The 22255-nt window shown below is 45.4% G+C and overlaps 1 pseudogene; it reads left to right on the top strand.

Annotated features, from left to right (window-relative positions):
* Positions 1 to 6722: 6722 nt before the first annotated feature.
* LOC129864688 (Fc receptor-like protein 4) lies at positions 6723 to 20537 on the top strand (annotated as a pseudogene).
* Positions 20538 to 22255: the final 1718 nt, after the last annotated feature.

Below are 22255 nucleotides of genomic sequence, written 5' to 3' on the forward strand. Positions count from 1 at the left end.
TCGTGCCACACGGGACTGTAGCGTTTGTTTGTTTCGTTTCGTTTCGATGTCGTCTGTTTCCTGTACGTGAGTTTATGTTTAGTTATGTAAGTTTATGTTCAGGTTTCGTCAACGTCGTTTTCTTATTTTGTAAGTTTGTTAAAGTGTTTGTTTTCGTGTTGCCATCTTCATCGTTGTTATAAATAAAAAGATGTCTTATTTCCCGCAAGCTGCGTTTTGGTCTGAAGATCCTTCTCTCCTCACCTCGTCTGAGGATGAGGAGAGCGACAGCCGTTACAGAATCACCCACCACGCTAAGACCAAGCGGCAAGGGAAAACTAAACGGAGTAAGGGACAGGAGAGAAAGGAGCAATGGACATGGGATGATGTATTGGACGGAAAGGGTTGCTACACTTGGGAGGAGATCCTGGCTGGTAGGGATCGCCTCCCATGGGAACAGGTGGAGGCACTGAGGAGAGCAGAGGCTACCGGGGAGAGGAACCGGAGCTATGAGGGAACGCGTCTGGCACGGAAGCCAAAAAAGCCCGTAAGTAATTCCCAAAAATTTCTTGGGGGGGGGCTAGGAGGTAGTGGGCCAAGGGCAGGTAGGAGACCTGCGCCCACTTCCCAGGCTTACCGTGGAGAGCGGGAGTACGGGCAGGCGCTGTGTTACGCAGTAGAGCGCACGGTGTCTCCTGTACGAGTGCATAGCCCAGTGCGGGTTATTCCACCTCCCCGCACTGGGAGGGCTAGATTGGGTATTGAGCCAGGTGTCATGAGGCCGGCTCAACGCGTCTGGTCTCCAGTGCGTCTCCTCGGGCCGGCATACATGGCACCTGCCTTACGCATGGTTTCCCCGGTTCGCCTACATAGGCCGGTGCGGGTTATTCCACCTCCCCGCACTGGTCGGGCAACCGGGAGCATTCAACCAGGTAAGGTTGGGCAGGCTCAATGCAAAAGAGTGCCAGTACGTCTCCACGGTCCGGTATTTCCGGCACCACCTCCCCGCCCCAGCCTAGTACCTACAGTGTCTACACTACGCACTAGGCTACCAGTGCGTATCCTGAGCCCTGTTCCTCCTCCACGCACTCTCCCTGTAGTGCGTGTATCTAGCCCGGTGCCTCCAGTTCCGGCCCCACGCACTAAGCTACCAGTGCGTCTCCAGAGCTCTGTACAAACTGTATCTTCTCCCCCTACTAATCCTGATGTGCTTGTCCTCAGCCCGGCGTCACCAGTGCCGGTACCACGCATCAGTTACAGAGTGGGCTTTGAGAATACAGTGTGCCCTGTCCCTGCTCCCCGCACTAGTAGGAAGGTGCTTATCATTAGCACGGTGCCTCCAGTTCCGGCACCACGCACCAGGTCTACAGTGCACCGTATCCGGCCAGAGCCATCCGTCTCCCCAGCGCCATCTGAGCCATCCGTCTCCCCAGCGCCATCTGAGCCATCCGTCTCCCCAGCGCCATCTGAGCCATCCGTCTCCCCAGCGCCATCTGAGCCATCCGTCTCCCCAGCGCCGTCTGAGCCATCCGTCTGCCAGGAGCCTGCAAAGCCGCCCGTCTGCCATGAGCCTGCAAAGCCGCCCGTCTGCCATGAGCCTACAGAGCCGTCAGCCAGACAGGAGCCGCTAGAGCCGTCAGCCAGACAGGAGCCGCTAGAGCCGTCAGCCAGACAGGAGCCGCTAGAGCCGTCAGCCAGACAGGAGCCGCTAGAGCCGTCAGCCAGACAGGATCTGCCAGAGCCGCCAACCAGACAGGATCTGCCAGAGCCGCCAACCAGACAGGATCTGCCAGAGCCGCCAACCAGACAGGATCTGCCAGAGCCGCCAACCAGACAGGATCTGCCAGAGCCGCCAACCAGACAGGATCTGCCAGAGCCGCCAACCAGACAGGATCTGCCAGAGCCGCCAGCGAGCCATGAGCAGCCAGAGCCGTCAGAGAGCCATGAGCAGCCAGAGCCGTCAGAGAGCCATGAGCAGCCAGAGCCGTCAGAGCGCCATGAGCAGCCAGAGCCGTCAGAGCGCCATGAGCAGCCAGAGCCGTCAGAGCGCCATGAGCAGCCAGAGCCGTCAGAGCCTCATGAGCATCGAGAGCCGTCAGCCTGCCATGAGCGTCGAGAGCCGTCAGCCTGCCATGAGCGTCGAGAGCCGTCAGCCTGCCATGAGCGTCGAGAGCCGTCAGCCTGCCATGAGCGTCGAGAGCCGTCAGCCTGCCATGAGCGTCGAGAGCCGTCAGCCTGCCATGAGCGTCGAGAGCCGTCAGCCTGCCATGAGCGTCGAGAGCCGTCAGCCTGCCATGAGCGTCGAGAGCCGTCAGCCAGCCATGAGCGTCGAGATTCGTCAGTCAGCCATGAGCTGCCCTTCAGCCTGAAAAGGCTAGATACCCAGAACTGCCCATCAGTCCAGAGCTGTCTCTCTGTCCGGAGCTGCCTTTCAGTCCGGAGTTGCCCCTCTATCCTGATCTCCCTCTCTATCTTCATCTACCTCTATATTCTTATCTATCCCTATGTCTTGATTTATCTCTCTGTCCCGGTGTTGTCCTTATTAGGTATGTTATTAAGAGGATTTTGTGGGGGAAAAAAGAGGGTGGACATTCTTGGAGGGAGGAAGCTAGGATGGATTATGGTGGGGTGGGAACCGCGCCCGGAGCCTGAGCCACCACCGTGGTTAGATGCCCACCCAGACCCTCCCCTAGACTTTGTGCTGGTGCGTCCGGAGTTCGCACCTTGTGGGGGGGGGGTAATGTCACGTTCCTGACCTATTTATGTTAGTTGTTATGTGTGTTAGTTGGTCAGGACGTGAGGTTGGGTGGGCATTCTATGTTTTCTGTTTCTGTGTTGGTTTTTGGGTTACCTGGTATGGCTCTTAATTAGAGGCAGGTGTTTGGCGTTCCTCTAATTAAGAGTCATATTTAGGTAGGCGTTGTCACAGTGTTCGTTGTGGGTGATTGTCTCCTGTGTCAGTATGTATGTTCGTGCCACACGGGACTGTAGCGTTTGTTTGGTTCGTTTCGTTTCGATGTCGTCTGTTTCCTGTACGTGAGTTTATGTTTAGTTATGTAAGTTTATGTTCAGGTTTCGTCAACGTCGTTTTCTTATTTTGTAAGTTTGTTAAAGTGTTTGTTTTCGTGTTGCCATCTTCATCGTTGTTAAAAATAAAAAGATGGCTTATTTCCCGCAAGCTGCGTTTTGGTCTGAAGATCCTTCTCTCCTCACCTCGTCTGAGGATGAGGGGAGCGACAGCCGTTACATATCCTTACTTTTCAATACAGTTTGCGCCAAGCGAAGCTAGGTCAAAAAACATGGCGTCCTAAGCCACTAACATTTTTCGACAGAAACACGATTTATCATAATAAAAATTTCCTACTTTGAGCTGTTCTTCCATCAGTATCTTGGGCAAAGGATCCTTTCTTGGGTCTAATCGTCTTTTGGTGGAAAGCTGTCCTCTTGCCATGTGGAAATGCCAACTGCGTTCAGCATGAACTGGAAGCGTGTCCAGCGATTCACAGCGTTTCAGAAATAAATGTCCCAAAATCGCACTAAACGGATATAAATTGCTATAAAACGCTTTAAATTAACTACCTTATGATGTTTTTAACTCCTATAACGAGTCTTAACATGACCGGAGAAAGATTACTCCCAACACTAATGCTTGGAACAGGTGCGGGTCGGTGTCCTCCACGCGCATGACGCAGCTCCAAAAGACTTACTAGCTACAGGGTTTTTTAATTTATAGTGCCTGTGAACGCGCAATCGACCCCATTCAAATCGTCATCACGTAAAGGCATCCAGGGGAAGACGTAAGCAGTGTCCGTATACTCATAGCAATAACAGTGGCCTTTTAACTGACTCCAGATCAGGGGCCAACATTTCTGAAATCTGACTCCATGTCAGGGAAATTGCTGTAGAATGGGTTCTGTTCCACTTAGAGACAAAATTTCAACTCCTATAGAAACTATAGACTGTTTTCTATCCAATAATAATAATAATATGCATATTGTACGATCAAGAATTTTGTAGGAAGCCGTTTCAAAAATTACACGATTACCATAAATAGTGACAACAGCGCCCCCAGCCTCAACAGGTTAATTTTAAAGATAACATATTCACTTAGACATTCACTTGGTGAAGGCTACAGTACTGAAAACCATTCAGTACAACAATCATGCCTCTGTTGCTAACAAGTAAAGTTGTGAGTGTTAATTACAATTCACTCTAAAAGCAAGGCACTCAACGTATGCAAAAAGGTAGAAACATTTTTTTATTCTGTGGACGGAACATTTTGGGGAATTTATTGAATTACACCTGGTTATTGGGACAGACATGAATGCCATTTTGAACATGCGGACAAATCAAATAAGAACAACTACAATCCACATGTAACAAAGACTCTCCATCATATACTCTCTGATTACAACCTCATCGATACCTGGCGAGCACATAATCCTGTTGCAGAAGAGTCCACTTTCTATTCACAGGCATAAATCAACCTCACTAATCAATGTCATACTATTATCTACAACTATTTTCTTTCATCTAGAAACTAGAAATTCGACATATGAGCTTGTCTGATCACAAGACCTATAACTGCCTATGACACATTTCAGAATCTAATTGGCCCTCAACGAAAGGCATAAGGCCTGATGATACACTATATATATGATAATTAATAAAGGGAGAAGAGTAAAATCATCAAATTGTATGCAAATTGTGTAGATCGTGATGAAATTAAACAGTAACATCTAGGCCTATCTACAGAATGTACACATGTAAGATGCAGAGGATGCAGAGGGTTGTATATCTATGCAAGGCCCAGCTTATGACCACATCCTGTTCATCTCACAGTACTTTCTGGTACTGGGGGGCCTTCTGGGCGTCCAAATGTGATCTTGTCATACAGAGTCTGCGGCTACATGTGACAGATAATCAAGAAGAAACTGTTTCAGCATCAAGAAAGGGATAGACTATTCTCAAAGTAGACTACATAGTCTTCCATTTAATCACAGACATTTTACCATTATGACCATTTATATCTTACCTTGTTCAATCTTGGGATAACCAGATCATTGACAGTTTCATAGATGGATATTGGGTTTACATGACTGTTTGATATTGTCTGGAATCAAAATACAGCCCATTACAATTCAGTACATACAGCTTCCACAAACTCAGATACATAATAAAGGCAATGCATACTTACATCTCTACTTCTTGTGTTGATCATAATATCAGCATATATTGTCTTGTCAGTTAGATCTTCTGTGTTTTATAAGAACAAAATATCAACCAATCAGATAGATTCATACAGGATATCAGCAAACATACCCAGGAATTAATGAGGGGTCTCACTCTTTTTCTAATTTCTAGCAAATCCCCCCCAAAATCCTATCAGCTGAAGAATACTTCTAGAACCAACAGAAATGTCAATTTAAATATAGTGGAGGCCCCTAAGCTGTATATACCTGTGTTACTTCGGCCCCTGCAGTAGCACACTACCACAGCTACAGTGAGGATCAGCACCACAGCACATCCCACTGTTACTCCAATGTAGATGGTATTCCACGGCAGTCCTGTCACATATTGTTCAACACACATGATTGGACTATACAATATGATAAAGACTAAATGGCTCTATATCATATACATCCAGAATGACTGACGGGGAAGGGAAGATTGATTATTGAGACTACCAAAATCATATAAACTAGAACAGCCATAACAGTAATGTGTGAAATAAGTCCAACTAACAGATTGGATTAGTTTAGAAAAATGTATGTTATCTATGTTTGTGTAGCAGAAGATTACTCAACCAGTCATCGTACATGCAAATACACAGGTATTGAAACAAACCATTCTGAAAATCAACCTGTGAAGAGATCATGCTGGAATAATGATAATGATGATGACTGGTGTGGATTGGAGCAAAGAATCATTTTGTATTTTACTCAACAAGCTTGTTCAAATACAACTGACCTCAAGCAGAGTTTGTTGATTTAAGACTCTAACAGATTGGCTCAAATTTTCGTCATTGTAACGTCCTGACCAGATTTCTTATGTGTTTTGCTTGTTTAGTGTTAGTCAGGACGTGAGCTGGGTGGGAATTCTATGTTGTGTGTCTAGTTCGTCTGTTTCTGTGTTCAGCCTAATATGGTTCTCAATCAGAGACAGCTGTCAATCGTTGTCCCTGATTGAGAATCATATATAGTGGCTTGTTTTGTGTTGGGGATTGTGGGTGGTTGTTTCCTGTCTCTGAGTTTGTATTCTGCACCATTTGTTATTTTGTATTTGTTTAGTGTTCACTGTAGTTTTTGTTAATTAAACATGTTGAGCACTGGCTACGCTGCGTGTTGGTCCGATCCCTGTTTCACCCCCTCCTCTAGTGAAGAGAGGGAAGGCCGCCGTTACAGAACCACCCACCAATCTCGGACCAAGCAGCGTAGCAACGGGCAGCAGTGGCAGCAGCAGCAGCAGCGGGACCAGGAGAAATGGACATGGGAGGACGAGCTGGACGGAAAAGTACCCTGGGCAGAGCCAGAGGAGTATCTCTGCCCCAAAGCAGAGCTGGAGGCAGCAAAAGCAGAGAGGCTGCGTTTCGAGGACCTAGCTCGGCAGCAGGAGCCGGTTCTGGGTTACACCACTTGGGAGGAAATAGACAGGTGGTCGGTTGACCCAGGGAGAGTGCCGGAGCCCGCCTGGGATTCGATGGAGCAATGTGCAGAGGGATACCGGCGAATGAGTTTAGCACGATGACGCGGTAAGAAGCCCGTGAAGAAACCCCAAAAATGTATTGGGGGGGGGGCGGGACTAAAGGATAGTGTGGCGAAGTCAGGTAGGAGACCTGCACCCAGTTCCCATGCTTACCGTGGAGAGCGGGAGTACGGGCAGACACCGTGTTATGCGGAAGATCGCACGGTGTCTCCTGTACGTGTGCATAGCCCGGTGCGGGTTATTCCACCTCCCCGCACTGGCCGGGCTAGATTGAGCATTGAGCCAAGTGCCATGAAGCCGGCTCTACATATCTGGCCTCCAGTACGTCTCCTCAGGCCGGTGTACATGGCACCAACCTTACGCATGGTGTCCCCGGTTCGCCAACACAGCCCAGTGCGGGTTATTCCACCTCCCCACACTGGACGGGCTACGGGGAGCATTCAACCAGGTAAGGTTGGGCAGGCTCGGTGCTCAAGGGAGGCAGTACGCCTGCACGGTCCGGTATATCCTTCGCCACCTTCCCGCCCCAGCCCATTTCCTCCAGTTCCAGCACCCCGCACTCGCCTTATGGTGCGTGGCCCCAGCCTAGTACCACCAGTGCCTACACCACGCACCAGGCTTCCAGTGCGTCTCCAGAGGCCTGTTCCTCCTCCACACACTCTCCCTATGGTGCGTGTCTCCAGCCCAGTACCTCCAGTTCCGGCACCACGCACCAAGCCTCCTGTGCGTCTCCAGAGCCCTGTACGCACTGTTCCTTCTCCCCGCACTCGCCCTGAGGTGCGTGCCCTCCGCCCGGTACCTCCAGTTCCGGTACCTCGCACCAGGCCTATAGTGCGCCTCGAGAGTCCAGTGTGCCCTTTTCCTGTTCCCCGCACTAGCCTTGAGGTGCGTGTCTCCAGTCCGGTACCTCCAGTTCTGGCACCACGCACCAGGCCTACTGTGCGCCTCAGCAGGTCAGAGTCGGCCGTCTGCCCAACGCCGCCTGCACTGCTCGTCTGCCCAGCGCCATCTCAGCTGCCTGCCTGCCCAGCACCATCTGAGCCATCCGTCTGATCAGCGCCATCTGAGCCATCCGTCTGCCCAGCGCCATCTGAGCCATCCGTCTGCCCAGCGCCATCTGAGCCATCCGTCTGCCCAGCGCCATCTGAGCCATCCGTCTGCCCAGCGCCATCTGAGCCTTCCGTCTGCCCAGCGCCATCTGAGCCATCCGTCTGCCCAGCTCCATCTGAGCCATCTGTCTGCCCAGCGCCATCTGAGCCGTCCATCAGTCAGGAGCCGCCAGAGCCGTCCGTCAGTCAGGAGCCGCCAGAGCCGCCAGCCAGTCAGGAGCCGCCAGAGCCGCCAGCCAGTCAGGAGCCGCCAAAGCCGCCAGCCAGTCAGGAGCCGCCAGAGCCGCCAGCCAGTCAGGAGCCGCCAGGGCCGCCAGCCAGTCAGGAGCCGCCAGAGCCGCCAGCCAGTCAGGAGCCGCCAGAGCCGCCAGCCAGTCAGGAGCCGCCAGAGCCGCCAGCCAGTCAGGAGCCGCCAAAGCCGCCCTCCAGTCATGAGCCGCCAGAGCCGCCCTCCAGTCATGAGCCGCCCTCCAGTCATGAGCCGCACTCCAGTCATGAGCCGCACTCCAGTCATGAGCCGCACTCCAGTCATGAGCCGCACTCCAGTCATGAGCCGCACTCCAGTCATGAGCCGCACTCCAGTCATGAGCCGCACTCCAGTCATGAGCCGCACTCCAGTCATGAGCCGCCCTCCAGTCATGAGCCGCCCTCCAGTCATGAGCCGCCTTCCAGTCATGAGCCGCCCTCCAGTCATGAGCCGCCCTCCAGTCATGAGCCGCCCTCCAGTCATGAGCCGCCCTCCAGTCATGAGCCGCCCTCCAGTCATGAGCCGCCCTCCAGTCATGAGCCGCCCTCCAGTCATGAGCCGCCCTACAGTCATGAGGGCAGCTCAGTCCGGAGCTGCCATTCAGTCCGGAGCTGCCATTCGTCCTGAGCTGCCTCTCTGTCCGGAGTTGTCCCTCTGTCCTGAGCTGCCTCTCTGTCCTGAGCTACCTCTCTGTCCTGAGCTACCTCTCTGTCCTGAGCTACCTCTCTGTCTTGAGCTACCTCCTAAATCATGTGGGGGCCTTGGGGAGGATTCTTAGGCCAAGGTCGTGGGCGTGGTCGCCACTCAAAGGACGCTAAGGAGGGGGACAAAGACAGTGGTGGAGTGGTGTCCTCGGACAGATGCCCACCCAGACCCTCCCCTGAGTTTTAGCGGTGCGTTCAGAGTCCGCACCTCAGGGGGGTACTGTAACGTCCTGACCAGAGTTCTTATGTGTTTTGCTTGTTTAGTGTTAGTCAGGACGTGAGCTGGGTGGGAATTCTATGTTGTGTGTCTAGTTCGTCTGTTTCTGTGTTCAGCCTAATATGGTTCTCAATCAGAGACAGCTGTCAATCGTTGTCCCTGATTGAGAATCATATATAGGTGGCTTGTTTTGTGTTGGGGATTGTGGGTGGTTGTTTCCTGTCTCTGTGTTTGTATTTTGCACCAGATAGGTCTGTATCGGTTTGCCACTTTTGTTGTTTTGTATTTGTTTAGTGTTCACTGTAGTTTTTGTTAATTAAACATGTTGAGCACTGGCTACGCTGCGTGTTGGTCCGATCCCTGTTTCACCCCCTCCTCTAGTGAAGAGAGGGAAGGCCGCCGTTACAGTCATTTTTAAGTCCACGCAACTTGCATAATAATGCTAATTAAGCAATTGGTTAAGTTTGACTTTTTCCAGTGCACAGTGTATGAAATTACAAGGCTGATAAACTTCACATTAGGTCACCTGTTTGTCATAGTTGAGGGGCCATGTTTTTTTTTTTTTTTTTTTTTTTTCTTGAGGGGGTGGATCAGCTTAATATTGCGGAAAGAATGTTGCTTCCAATGTAATTGTCTGCATCATTTCCAATCCCCCATATTTTTTTGGGTAAATATATATATCCATTCACGTATGCATACATATACACATATATACATACACATACCTCCATAGACATACATACTTTTTTTAAAGAGTATACCTTTATTATTATTCCCCGCAAACCCTGAAATTCAAAGGCTGAGGAACTTCACATTAGGTCACTTGTTTGTCATAGTTGAGTGGTCATGGTTTGCTCGCTTCCTCTTTAGCAGTGTGGGTTTGTGAAGGAAGGCACTCTGTGAAGCTGTCTTTTCCCACCGTGATCAGAGAGAGTCAAATAGAGTAATGGTTGTAATCATATGCAAAAACCTGTGAAAACCTAGTTGTTTTGCTGATGAGGACACATGAAAAGTTGTGCAGGGATGTATGTCATAGTCAGAGAGAAGAATGACATTGTTCTTGCAGCATACATTTTCTGTAGTTCACTCATTAATTTCTCTTTTACATTCAATCTACCACTGTGATCACTACTTTCCTGGGTTATTACTTTGAACAGTTGACAGACTGTAACTCAAGAACATCAACATGCAGTTGACCTCCAAATAGCTACAACATAAACCAAATGATAAACATGCCATGACGTCAAACCTTTGACACCTCTCTGAGTGACATTAAAGATTGTACTGAACATGTCAACATGACCAGGTATGATAAATATAATATTGACTTCACTTTTTGTACAACTATGTTTTATCCACTAAGTTTCTTCTCTGATACATACTATAGTTATCTCTTCCTCCCACAAAAAAGACCACAGATCTGATGTGTCCATTTACTTTTACAGTAAGAGGAAGTTGTGTAGAGATGAACATGACATCAGATGCTATTTTTTCTGTTTCTCTTTTAGCATCTGTACCTTTCTAATTCTGTCAAAGCCCCATTCGTGTCACAGCCACAGGAACTGTAGGGGTCCGGAAGACTTGCCAGAGACTTAGAATGGAGTACACTTTATGTGCAACTCTGCGATGATGATGATTAATATATTTCTCTGTATTTTGAATATTGTTAGCTAACTATTTCCCTTATTGGACGAGAACATGTTTTATACATAGAATATGAAGTATGGTATATATGCACAATAAATGTGGCAACTGATGATGACGTTGTTTGGTTACAATGTGTTTTCTGACTGTAGAGAGATGGAGTTGTTGGTCACTACAGGTTTTAATCAGGTTGTAGCATGAGCCTGAGAAACATATAATATAAACTAATATGATGGCATAGAGAGATGAAGGAATATGGGAAAGACCCAGTAGAATGTGGGATTATGTTGTTGCTATGTGACCAATCAAATAAAAAACTTTGTTCAATCAGTTAAAAGCATATTAATTATAAGTGTACATAATATATTCAGTAAACAAAAAAAAACAGATTTGATTATATGTGGGTACATGTGTTTGTGTGTGTGAGTGAGAGTTAGGCTACATGAAGGGGATTATTGGGTAGTTTGGGTCATCAGGCTGACCCCCTGTCACGGCCGTCTAAAGGAGGAGACCAAGGTGCAGCGTTTATGAGCGTACATATTCCTTTTTATTAGAAATGACGCCGACAAAAACAACAAACAATACAAAACAACCGTGAAGCTCAAGAGCTATGTGCCACAAACAAAGTTAACTTCCCACAAAGACAGGTGGGAAAAAGGGCTACCTAAGTATGGTTCTCAATCAGAGACAACGATAGACAGCTGTCCCTGATTGAGAACCCTACCCGGCCAAAACTTAGAAATACAAATAATAGAACATAGAATACCCACCCCAACTCACACCCTGACCAAACCAAAAATTTGATTGCTTGATTATTTCGATATTGTGATCCATAAGAATGTGGAGTAGTTACAGGCCTGTCCCTGAAGGGGGCGTTAAGAAACCCCAGATGTTTACCATAGTATACAAACTAAAGGTGAAGTCTGTAACTGCTTTCCCCTGTAACCTTTCTCCTGGTTTCTTCACAAATGTTGTACATGTGTCCCACAATCTCCACTCTACAACATACCACTTAGATATTTTTAGAGGTAAATAGTTAACGAAAATAGATTCATGTATTCAACATGTAATGATGTGAAGCTAAATTAACCTCTAGACTTTAACCTGGAAACCCAGTTCCCCAGTTACAGCTTTGAAACTCCTCCCATCTCTGGTCAGTGGTAATAAATAACGCACAAATCAAATGTTATTTCTCACATCCGCCGAATACAAAAGTGAAATACTTACTAACAAGCCCTTGACCAACAATGCGGTTTTAAGAAAATACAAAAAAATATATATACATATATATATATATATATATAATATATATACAAATAAATGAATAAATAAGTAAAAAAATAATTTACAAAAAGAAAAGCAAATAAAAAAAGTTTTAAATAATGACAAAAATAAACAATAGGCAAACACAAACAATATATACACACACACACACACACACACACACACACACACACACACACACACACACACACACACACACACACACACACACACACACACACACACACACACACACACACACACACACACACACACACAACACACACACATAATACAGTACATAAGACAGTACATGAACAATAGCCCTGATACACATCACATATACAAACAAATTGAAATACAACCATAAACAACACAATAACAAACACATCTATGTAGATAGTAGCTAACTAAACGTATTACTCATAACAGAACCATCTGAGGTGTGGTGTGTGTGTGTGTGTGTGTGTGTGTGTGTGTGTGTGTGTGTGTGTGTGTGTGTGTGTGTGTGTGTGTGTGTGTGTGTGTGTGTGTGTGTGTGTGTGTGTGTGTGTGTGTGCGCGTGTGCGTGTGTGTGTGCGTGTGTGTGTGCGTGTGTGTGTGTGTGTGTGTGTGTGTGTGTGTGTGTGTGTGTGTGTGTGTGTGTGTGTGTTTGTGAGAGAGTGATTGAGAAGTGAGAGGTGGCTGGAGATGTCCATTTCCATTGTGCCACAACTGAGGTTAGCTAGCTTGGCTTGCCACCTGACAACTGAGCAAAGGTTTGAGGGGAGGCCTGCACTTACTTATCTATCTATTTTACATTTCTCAAGAATCTTTCTCTCTGTTTTTCTGTGTACGGTGAAGAGGTGTGATCTCAGAGTGAAGTGGTGGGATCTAAGCAGACTGTCATCATATAGGAAGTAAAGGGGTTTGTTAGAAGGACTGTAGTTGTAGAGAAAGTCACTTGTCTGTGGGGACAGAATGGAGCACACCTTGCTCTGTTTGCTGCTATGTAAGTACTGAGTTAGTGTGTTTGTTTATGAACACTAATTACCTGATTTACTAAGAATTTAAAGGAAAAGGCAATAAGACATTAATCAAAATGAAGACAGTTTCACGCTTTAGCTTTGTTTTTGGTGTTTTAGCCCTTATTGAGAAAATATTAGTAAATGGCACTCAAAGGAAATATCAGTAAATATGGTGTAGATATGAAGTAAGAAAGTGACCACCCTACATTGATGTTGCATCTCTGTGAGAACCTGAGCTTTTATAGCCGATGCCATGCAGACCTGGTTAGTGTGGTGGTGTGCATTTAACCAAGTCACTACTCAGGAACTAAAGAGTGGTGTTAACTCAATGGTTGCAAAATGTGTTGTCAATGACAATGAATATAAAATGCAATATTTGTTGGATGTGTTGTATAATCAAGTTGTGATTATTGTAAATGGTTGAGGGTTCCTTCGCTACAGTTATAGTAAACTGTGTTAAGAGATTAATGAGTGGTGTTTTGGTGTTTTTGGTCTCTGTACACTCTCTGTGTGCAGAACATGGGAAGTCAGTGGCTATTTAAAGCTGCAGTCCGTAATTCAAACAACCACAAAATGGCCACCCTGACACTTTTTAAGGTTTATGGCTGGGATGGGTCTAAGGAAATTCATTCATCTACATTGTTTACAATAATTGTTATAAAATAACCATATATTTCGGATTTATGATGGGATAAGACAGATTTGAGGGAATTAAAAGTTATACTCTTCAAGAATAAATGCCTACGACTAATTTTATGTTAAAAAATGTGTATAGAAATCATAGATTGCACCTTTAAAATAAATTACAGGATGGATATGGTAATCAGCAATGTGATTATGGCATGTTATTATTTATTTAAAGATAATATTGGAGCAATGTGACTTTCTTTGTTGTAGTGCTGAGTACAGACATCTACTCTGGACACTCTGAAGATGATGATGGTAAATATTTGAACACTTGATCAAGCCTCAAACTCTTAATGCTTCTTCAAATGTTTTATTTGTGATTTTTAGAGCTTCTTTTGACGAGACATATTTTTAGTTTTGAGTGTCTCAAAAAAACAATTGTATCATGCTGGTTTTATTTTGTGCAGGAAAGGCAAAGGCTGTTCTGACCATATACCCCACATCCTCCCAGATATTCAGTGGAGAGTCTGTCACTCTCAGATGTAACATACAGAGGGGAGAAGTCACTGACTGGAAATACACATGGAGCAAGGATGTTGTAGACACAATCAATAGGAATCATGAATATGAGATCAGTGAGGTTAAGATTTCAGACAATGGAGACTACTGGTGTCTGGGTACACACATTGATAATGGGACGGATTCTATGTGGAGCGATGCAGTCAGACTGACAGTGACAGGTAAGTCATCTTATCTCTCAAGTGCCTCCATGCCCATAACCACTTGACATAGGGCCCATCTCTCTACATTAGTGTCACTGGTGGGCTCACTATTAATCTTCAATCACTATCTGGACTTTATGAATTTTGAGCCAATGAGGGTTAATCTAAATACAGATATACTGTGTACACTGTAAATTCTAACTGAATAGAGTCAACATACCCCTATTTAAAATAAACTTTAATCAAAACTTAAATGCAACAGCAAAAGTATTTAAAATGACCAAGCATGAATCCAAATGTTTTGATATTCTGCTCTCTGTTTTCTTAGCTCTTCCTGAAACTACACTGACCATAACATCAAACCCTGCATACACTGGAGAGACAGTAACTCTGACGTGTTCAGTGGGATCTGACAGTAGCTGGAGGTATACATGGTACAAAGACAACACTAACAAAGTAGTGACCTTGTCTGGCAGACACACTACAACAGGAGCCACCTTCACCATCAGTAGAGCTGCTGAGTCTGACCAGGGTCTCTACTGGTGTCAGGGAGAGATCCAGTCCAGATCCAAATCATCAATCATCAGTGATCCTGTCACTATCACTGTGAAAGGTGAGTTACTTTATGTGTTTTTTTAATCAAACAAATGGACACTATTTATATTGAGTCAATCATGTAGATGTGGCCTGTGTGTCAGTATGAATGGAAAAATGAATAGTTACAGTACTACCTACAGAAGTAAGATCATACGTTGGAGAGATTTGTGCTCTGACTGCATTTGTCTTCATATATAACTGTGTTTCCACAGCTCTGCCCACGGCCTCAGTGAAAGCCTCTCCACGGGGTCCCCTCTATTCTGGAGAGACAGTCACTCTGCAGTGTGACATAGACTTCAGAGACTGGATGTACCACTGGCACAGAGACAACCATCTGCTTCCCATTCCGACCAGTAAGACCACCACCATCTCTCTCCCTGACCAGGCTGGTCAGTACCAGTGTGAGGGGACAAGGACAATACGGCCGGAGAGGACATATCTCAGCTCATCTCTCACCATCGTTGTTGCTGGTGAGATTAATAACATAACCATCACTTACTTAAATGTTGAGAAGGATAAGATCTTCATATTAATCTGTACAGTGAAAGTTATTTTTTTAAACAAAAACAGACGTATACTTTTAATTCAAACCTAATCAAGTCAACATACCCCTATAATGGACTTTTATACACTGCTCAAAAAAATAAAGGGAACACTTAAACAACACAATGTAACTCCAAGTCAATCACACTTCTGTCAAATCAAACTGTCCACTTAGGAAGCAACACTGATTGACAATACATTTCACATGCTGTTGTGCAAATGGAATAGACAAAAGGTGAAAATTATAGGCAATCAGCAAGACACCCCCAAAAAAGGAGTGATTCTGCAGGTGGTGACCACAGACCACTTCTCGGTTCCTATGCTTCCTGGCTGATGTTTTGGTCACTTTTGAATGCTGGCGGTGCTCTCACTCTAGTGGTAGCATGAGACGGAGTCTACAACCCACACAAGTGGCTCAGGTAGTGCAGCTCATCCAGGATGGCACATCAATGCGAGCTGTGGCAAAAAGGTTTGCTGTGTCTGTCAGCGTAGTGTCCAGAGCATGGAGGCGCTACCAGGAGACAGGCCAGTACATCAGGAGACGTGGAGGAGGCCGTAGGAGGGCAACAACCCAGCAGCAGGACCGCTACCTCCGCCTTTGTGCAAGGAGGTGCACTGCCAGAGCCCTGCAAAATGACCTCCAGCAGGCCACAAATGTGCATGTGTCTGCTCAAATGGTCAGAAACAGACTTCATGAGGGTGGTATGTGTGCCTGACATCCACAGGTGGGGGTTGTGCTTATAGCCCAGCACCGTGCAGGACGTTTGGCATTTGCCAGAGAACACCAAGATTGGCAAATTCGCCACTGGCGCCCTGTGCTCTTCATAGATGAAAACAGGTTCACACTGAGCACATGAGCACATGTGACAGACGTGAAAGAGTCTGGAGACGCCGTGGAGAACGTTCTGCTGCCTGCAACATCCTCCAGCATGACCGGTTTGGCGATGGGCCAGTCATGGTGTGGGGTGGCATTTCTTTGTGGGGCCGCACAGCCCTCCATGTGCTCGCCAGAGGTAGCCTGACTGCCATTAGGTACGGAGATGAGATCCTCAGACCCCTTGTGAGACCATATGCTGACACATGCACATTTGTGGCCTGCTGGAGGTCATTTTGCAAGGCTCTGGCAGTGCACCTCCTTGCACAAAGGCGGAGGTAGCGGTCCTGCTGCTGGGTTGTTGCCCTCCTACGGCCTCCTCCACGTCTCCTGATGTACTGGCCTGTCTCCTGGTAGCGCCTCCATGCTCTGGACACTACGCTGACAGACACAGCAAACCTTTTTGCCACAGCTCGCATTGATGTGCCATCCTGGATGAACTGCACTACCTGAGCCACTTGTGTGGGTTGTAGACTCCGTCTCATGCTACCACTAGAGTGAGAGCACCGCCAGCATTCAAAAGTGACCAAAACATCAGCCAGGAAGCATAGGAACTGAGAAGAGGTCTGTGGTCACCACCTGCAGAACCACTCCTTTATTGGGGGTGTCTTGCTAATTGCCTATAATTTTCACCTTTTTGTTTAAGTGTTCCCTTTATTTTTTTGAGCAGTGTAGTAAGAAAACGATCCAACAACTGCTAAATCTTTGGATGTTGCTAAGCATGTATCCAGATCTTTAAATAATGCTCTTTTCTTACAGCCCTGCCCAAAGCTACACTGACCATAACACCAAACCCTGCATACACTGGAGAGACAGTAACTCTGACGTGTTCAGTGGGGTCTGACAGTGGCTGGAGGTATACATGGTACAAAGACAAAAAAAAGAAAGTAGTGACCTTGTCTGGCAGACACACTACAACAGGAGCCACATTCACCATCAGTAGAGCTGCTGAGTCTGACCAGGGTCTCTACTGGTGTCAGGGAGAGATCCAGTCCAGATCCATATCATCAATCATCAGTGATCCTGTCACTATCACTGTGGAAGGTGAGTTGCTTTAAGTGTTTTTTTTATCAAACAAATGGACACAATGTATAATGAGTCAATCATGTAGATGTGGTCTGTGTGTCAGTATGAATGGAAAAATGAATAGTTACAGTACTACCTACAGAAGTAAGATCATACGTTGGAGAGATTTGTGCTCTGACTGCATTTGTCTTCATATATAACTGTGTTTCCACAGCTCTGCCCACGGCCTCATTGAAAGCCTCTCCACGGGGTCCCCTCTATTCTGGAGAGACAGTAACTCTGACGTGTTCAGTGGGATCTGACAGTGGCTGGAGGTATACATGGTACAAAGACAAAAAAAAGAAAGTAGTGACCTTGTCTAGCAGACACACTACAAAAGGAGACACCTTCACCATCAGTAGAGCTGCTGAGTCTGACCAGGGTCTCTACTGGTGTCGGGGAGAGATCCAGTCCAGATCCATATCATCAATCATCAGTGATCCTGTCACTATCACTGTGAAAGGTGTGTATGTGTGTGTGTGTGTGTGTGTGTGTGGGTGTGTGTGTGTGTGTGTGTGTGTGTGTGTGTGTGTGTGTGTGTGTGTGTGTGTGTGTGTGTGTGTGTGTGTGTGTGTGTGTGTGTGTGTGTGTGTGTGTGTGTGTGTGTGTGTGTGTGTGTGTGTGTGTGTGTGTAGACATCACTGTATATGTCAGTATTCTGATAGATCTTGGTAAATCAGACAGTTCAGAGTGCATACTGTATGTTCAGAAATGACAACGTATGACATGGTCATGTTGTGATAAATGCTGATCAAAATTATTTTACATTCTAATGTGTGTGATAATGTTTATTTTCTGTGTTGTGTGTGCAGAGAGACCTGTGGCTGTTCTGACCCTCCAACCCAACTGGCCCCAGATATTCAGTGGAGAGACTGTCACTCTCAGTTGTAACATACAGGGAGGAAGAGAGATTGAGTATGTTTTTTATAAGAGTGGGAAGTCGGTCTAAACCAAAAAAGAGCCTGAGTACAGAATCAGTCCTGCAAAGAATGGTCTATATACCTGTGAAGGTCTTCAGAAAAGAAATGGCTTAAAACACTCCCAGACAAGTAATGCTATACAATTGACAGTGTTAGGTAAGTCAGAAGGAATGAGGTCAAATAGCAGACAGTGGTTTCAATGATGAAACAAAACTATAGTTAGATTTTGGGGTGAGGTACAATACCATAATAACATAATGGGTAAACATTTTAAACACTGAACATTTGATTTGTCATTTCCTTCATAACAGATAAACCCCAAGCTGTCCTGAGTGTCTCTCCTCAGTGGCTGAACCCTGGAGACTCAGTTACTCTGAGCTGTGGGGTTAAAGAGTCATCTACAGGCTGGAGGTTCTTCTGGTACCGAACTGTTCCCTACACAGCTGGGTTACTGTCCCTATCGGACACGTCCTACTCTGTAGAGCCTCTATCTGGAGATGGGACTAGTGAAGACTCCTACACTCTGATCCCTGCGGGTCCTAGTCACACAGGAGGATATGTGTGTAGAGCTGGGAGAGGAGACCCAGTCTATGACACACTCTACAGCGAACCTCAGTTTCTCTGGTCAGGAGGTAACTAACTGCATTGAAACTGCATTTAATCACATTTAAGTCACCCTCATGTGTATATATAACTACTGTGTACGTTTGACTCTGTCACTCTTTGTTTCAGATCCGCAACCATCAGTGTCTCTCAAAATAAGACCTAACAGAACTCAACACTTTACATCAAAGTCTCTCTCACTAAGCTGTGGGGCGAAGAGGAACTCTACTGGATGGAGACTGAAGAGATACAGAGAGAAAGCAATGGAATCAGAGTGTGGCTCTAACTGGGGATCAAGAGCAGGGTCCACATGTACAATCAGGTCCACATACACAGGGGACAGTGGAGTGTACTGGTGTGAGTCTGGATCAGGAGAGTACAGTAATGCTGTCAACATCACAGTGGATGGTACGTCTGTTGTACAACAGTCACTAACGTGTTTTACATTACAATGTATGATAATGATGTTCAATTCTGTAACGGAATGGTTGCATCTCATAAAATACAAGCTCATGTGGGTGATTACTCCAGATTTACAGTATTATTTATATATTATGTTATACAGTTGGCACTCTGATCCTGGAGAGCCCTCCCTATCCCATAACTGAGGGAGAATCTATGACTCTCAGCTGTACAAATAGATATCAGGAAACAAAACCGAACCCCAAGGTTTATTTCTACAAAGATGGAAAATTCATCAGGAATGAGACCACATTAGAGATGACCATCCCTGCAGTTTCCAAGTCAGATGAAGGCTTCTACAAGTGTAAATCTAATGAAGGAGAATCACCAGAGAGCTGGGTGACAGTGAAAGGTGAAAAAAAACTATTATAATCACATGACCTTTTCATAATATCTGTGGTCATCAGTCATTTGTAGTGTTAAAAAGCATACTGTAGGTTTGGAGTTACAAGCTCAGGCTTCATCTGATCTCAAGTCAGTTGTCAAATATATATTCACTTTGTCCACTACTTTATTCACTTTCTACAACTACCTCAGAACCTGATAGTTATTTGCTGTTCTCTCTCCAGGTGTAACTCCTGGACCCTCTATATCAGTCCTAGTAGGAGTGGTTGTGGGCCTGGTTGTTGCTGGTGTTCTACTGGTCATTCTCCTGGTACTGCTGTGTCGATATAAAAAAGCCGGAGGTGAGACTTTTATCAATTCACATTTATCTTTTTAGTTCATGTTTAGGAGAGAAATGTCTAATTACAAAAGTTTTAAACAATAACGAATTAATACAGTATAATATTATGCATTTCTCATTACAGGTTCCTGTTGCAACAGAATATTCTGGTGAGTACACCTGTCTTTCAACTTTTCATACAGTAAAATAGAATCTGTGTGTTTCAAGAGTATCTCTCTCCCTATAGGCCCCCCCAGCCCCAGAGCACCAACCTGGACCCCCAACAGGATCAAGGATCTACCCAGGGCCAGGCTCCTGATGCTGAGTATACACGTCTGCAGCATGGTCAGTCTCTCAGCCCAGACCACTGTCACTCTCCTCTCTGTAACTTCACATACTGACTTTTCACCATTCACTTTATATAGATGTTACCGTACTCTATGTCCCTAGGCAAGCTGAGGGAAAACCAACCTATTAATCTTTCTCTCTCTTCTTTGACCAACAGGTGGCGCTAACATCTATGATACAATCACGCCCTCAGACAGTCATGACAATGGTACTGGGAAAGGAAAAGGGGATACCTAGTCAGTTGTACAACTGAATACCTTCAAATGAAATGTGTCTTCTGCATTTAACCCAACCCCTCTGAATCAGAGAGGTGCGGGGGGGGCTGCCTTAATTGACATCCACGTCTTCGGCGCCTGGGGAACAGTGGGTTAACTACCTTGCTCAGTTGCAGAACAACAGATTTTTCCCTTGTCAGCTCGGGGACTCGACCCAGCAACCTTTCGGTTACTAAACACTAGGCTACCTGTATGTTCAATTTAGCATGAATACAGTATAGAGTTGTTGTTGCTGTTATTCTTCATATGTTTAATATTACTAGCATACTAACAGTAAGTAGAGATATTAGTGTATTACCTGTATATTTCAGATGCTGGTACTGCTACTGCTGGACCAAGTGATGTGATGTACGCCCAGATTCAACTCAAAAAGTTGGACAAGAAAAAGAAAAGTAACTCTCAACTGTCACACAAAATGCAGCAGTATTTTTTACACATCAAATTTGATAAAAACATTCAACTTCTCTTCACATCCTCAGAAATGCCAGCTGATCCAAAAGAAAATCCAGTCTATTCTGAGGTCAAGACGGGGAAGACCACAGGTGAGACTCATTCTACAGGTTGGCAGTCAGTAAAATCTAAATGTGCGATTTGGGAGTTTCAAAAAAGATGCAAAATATTCAATAAGCTAATACCTTAATTTGCTGACTGGAAATGTCAATTTTCAGCAGCAACTGGACCTGTTGATGTGACCTATGCTGAGGTTGACCTTAAATTGAAGGCCAAAGCCAAGAAGAAGAAAAGTAAGACTGGACATCCCTCCTTCCATATTCCCCCTATCACAACCTCACACCTCTGAACCCATATTGATTAGCTGTATAATATTCTGTATATAACTGTTACATTATTCTGGTGTGTTATCCTCACTCCTTACAGAAACATCAACCCCACCTGAGGCAGATTCGGTCTATTCTCAATTGAAGCCAGTCACAGCCCCAGGTAAGACTAACAGCCATATGTGATTGATAATTAATATGATACTAATATGGAACTAATGCTCTCATATCAAAGTATAATGTATTTATTTAAAGTATGTCTCTCTGTTTAATTCGTAAGAGTTTATTTGATTGCATGTCCTGAACAACTTTGTGTGGTGACATGTTGCAGGTACCTGAGGGACGAAGGGATGGAAGGACACACCATCAGAGGAGGAGAAGGAACCCGGAACATGGACACACACAAGCAAACACACACATGCACAAACACACACGCAATAACAGCTTGTACATTAAGGCGTTCTTACTTATTTTATTTACTTATTTTATTGTATTTAAGCATGGTTTAATTGTGTTTCACTGTAAAAGCTTTTTTTTTACTATATGATGATGCATCTTATCTGCAGCTACTGCAATTGTATCTGCTTTGTATTGTGTATTGAGTTGTATTGTTGATTTATTCACATGATAGAATAACATATTTGAATTTCCCAAAAAGTATTATTCACGTTTTCGTGACCTGTATGGCTGTATGACTTGCATGGCCTGTACTTTTACAATATCTTTGCATTGTGCTTTTTTAATAAACAATTTTTTATCCTCCAGATGGTATGAGTGCTTTCTTACAGTAAATAGATAATGTCATCATCATCAACTTTTCCATACAACCTAATTTTGTCAAAACTCGTTTAAGCCTAGGAATGATCTCACTCTCCACAATTTGTGAGTTAAAGGGCAATCTGCT

This window comes from Salvelinus fontinalis, chromosome 11 (genome assembly GCF_029448725.1).
Source record: "Salvelinus fontinalis isolate EN_2023a chromosome 11, ASM2944872v1, whole genome shotgun sequence".
Classification (NCBI taxonomy): domain Eukaryota; kingdom Metazoa; phylum Chordata; class Actinopteri; order Salmoniformes; family Salmonidae; genus Salvelinus; species Salvelinus fontinalis.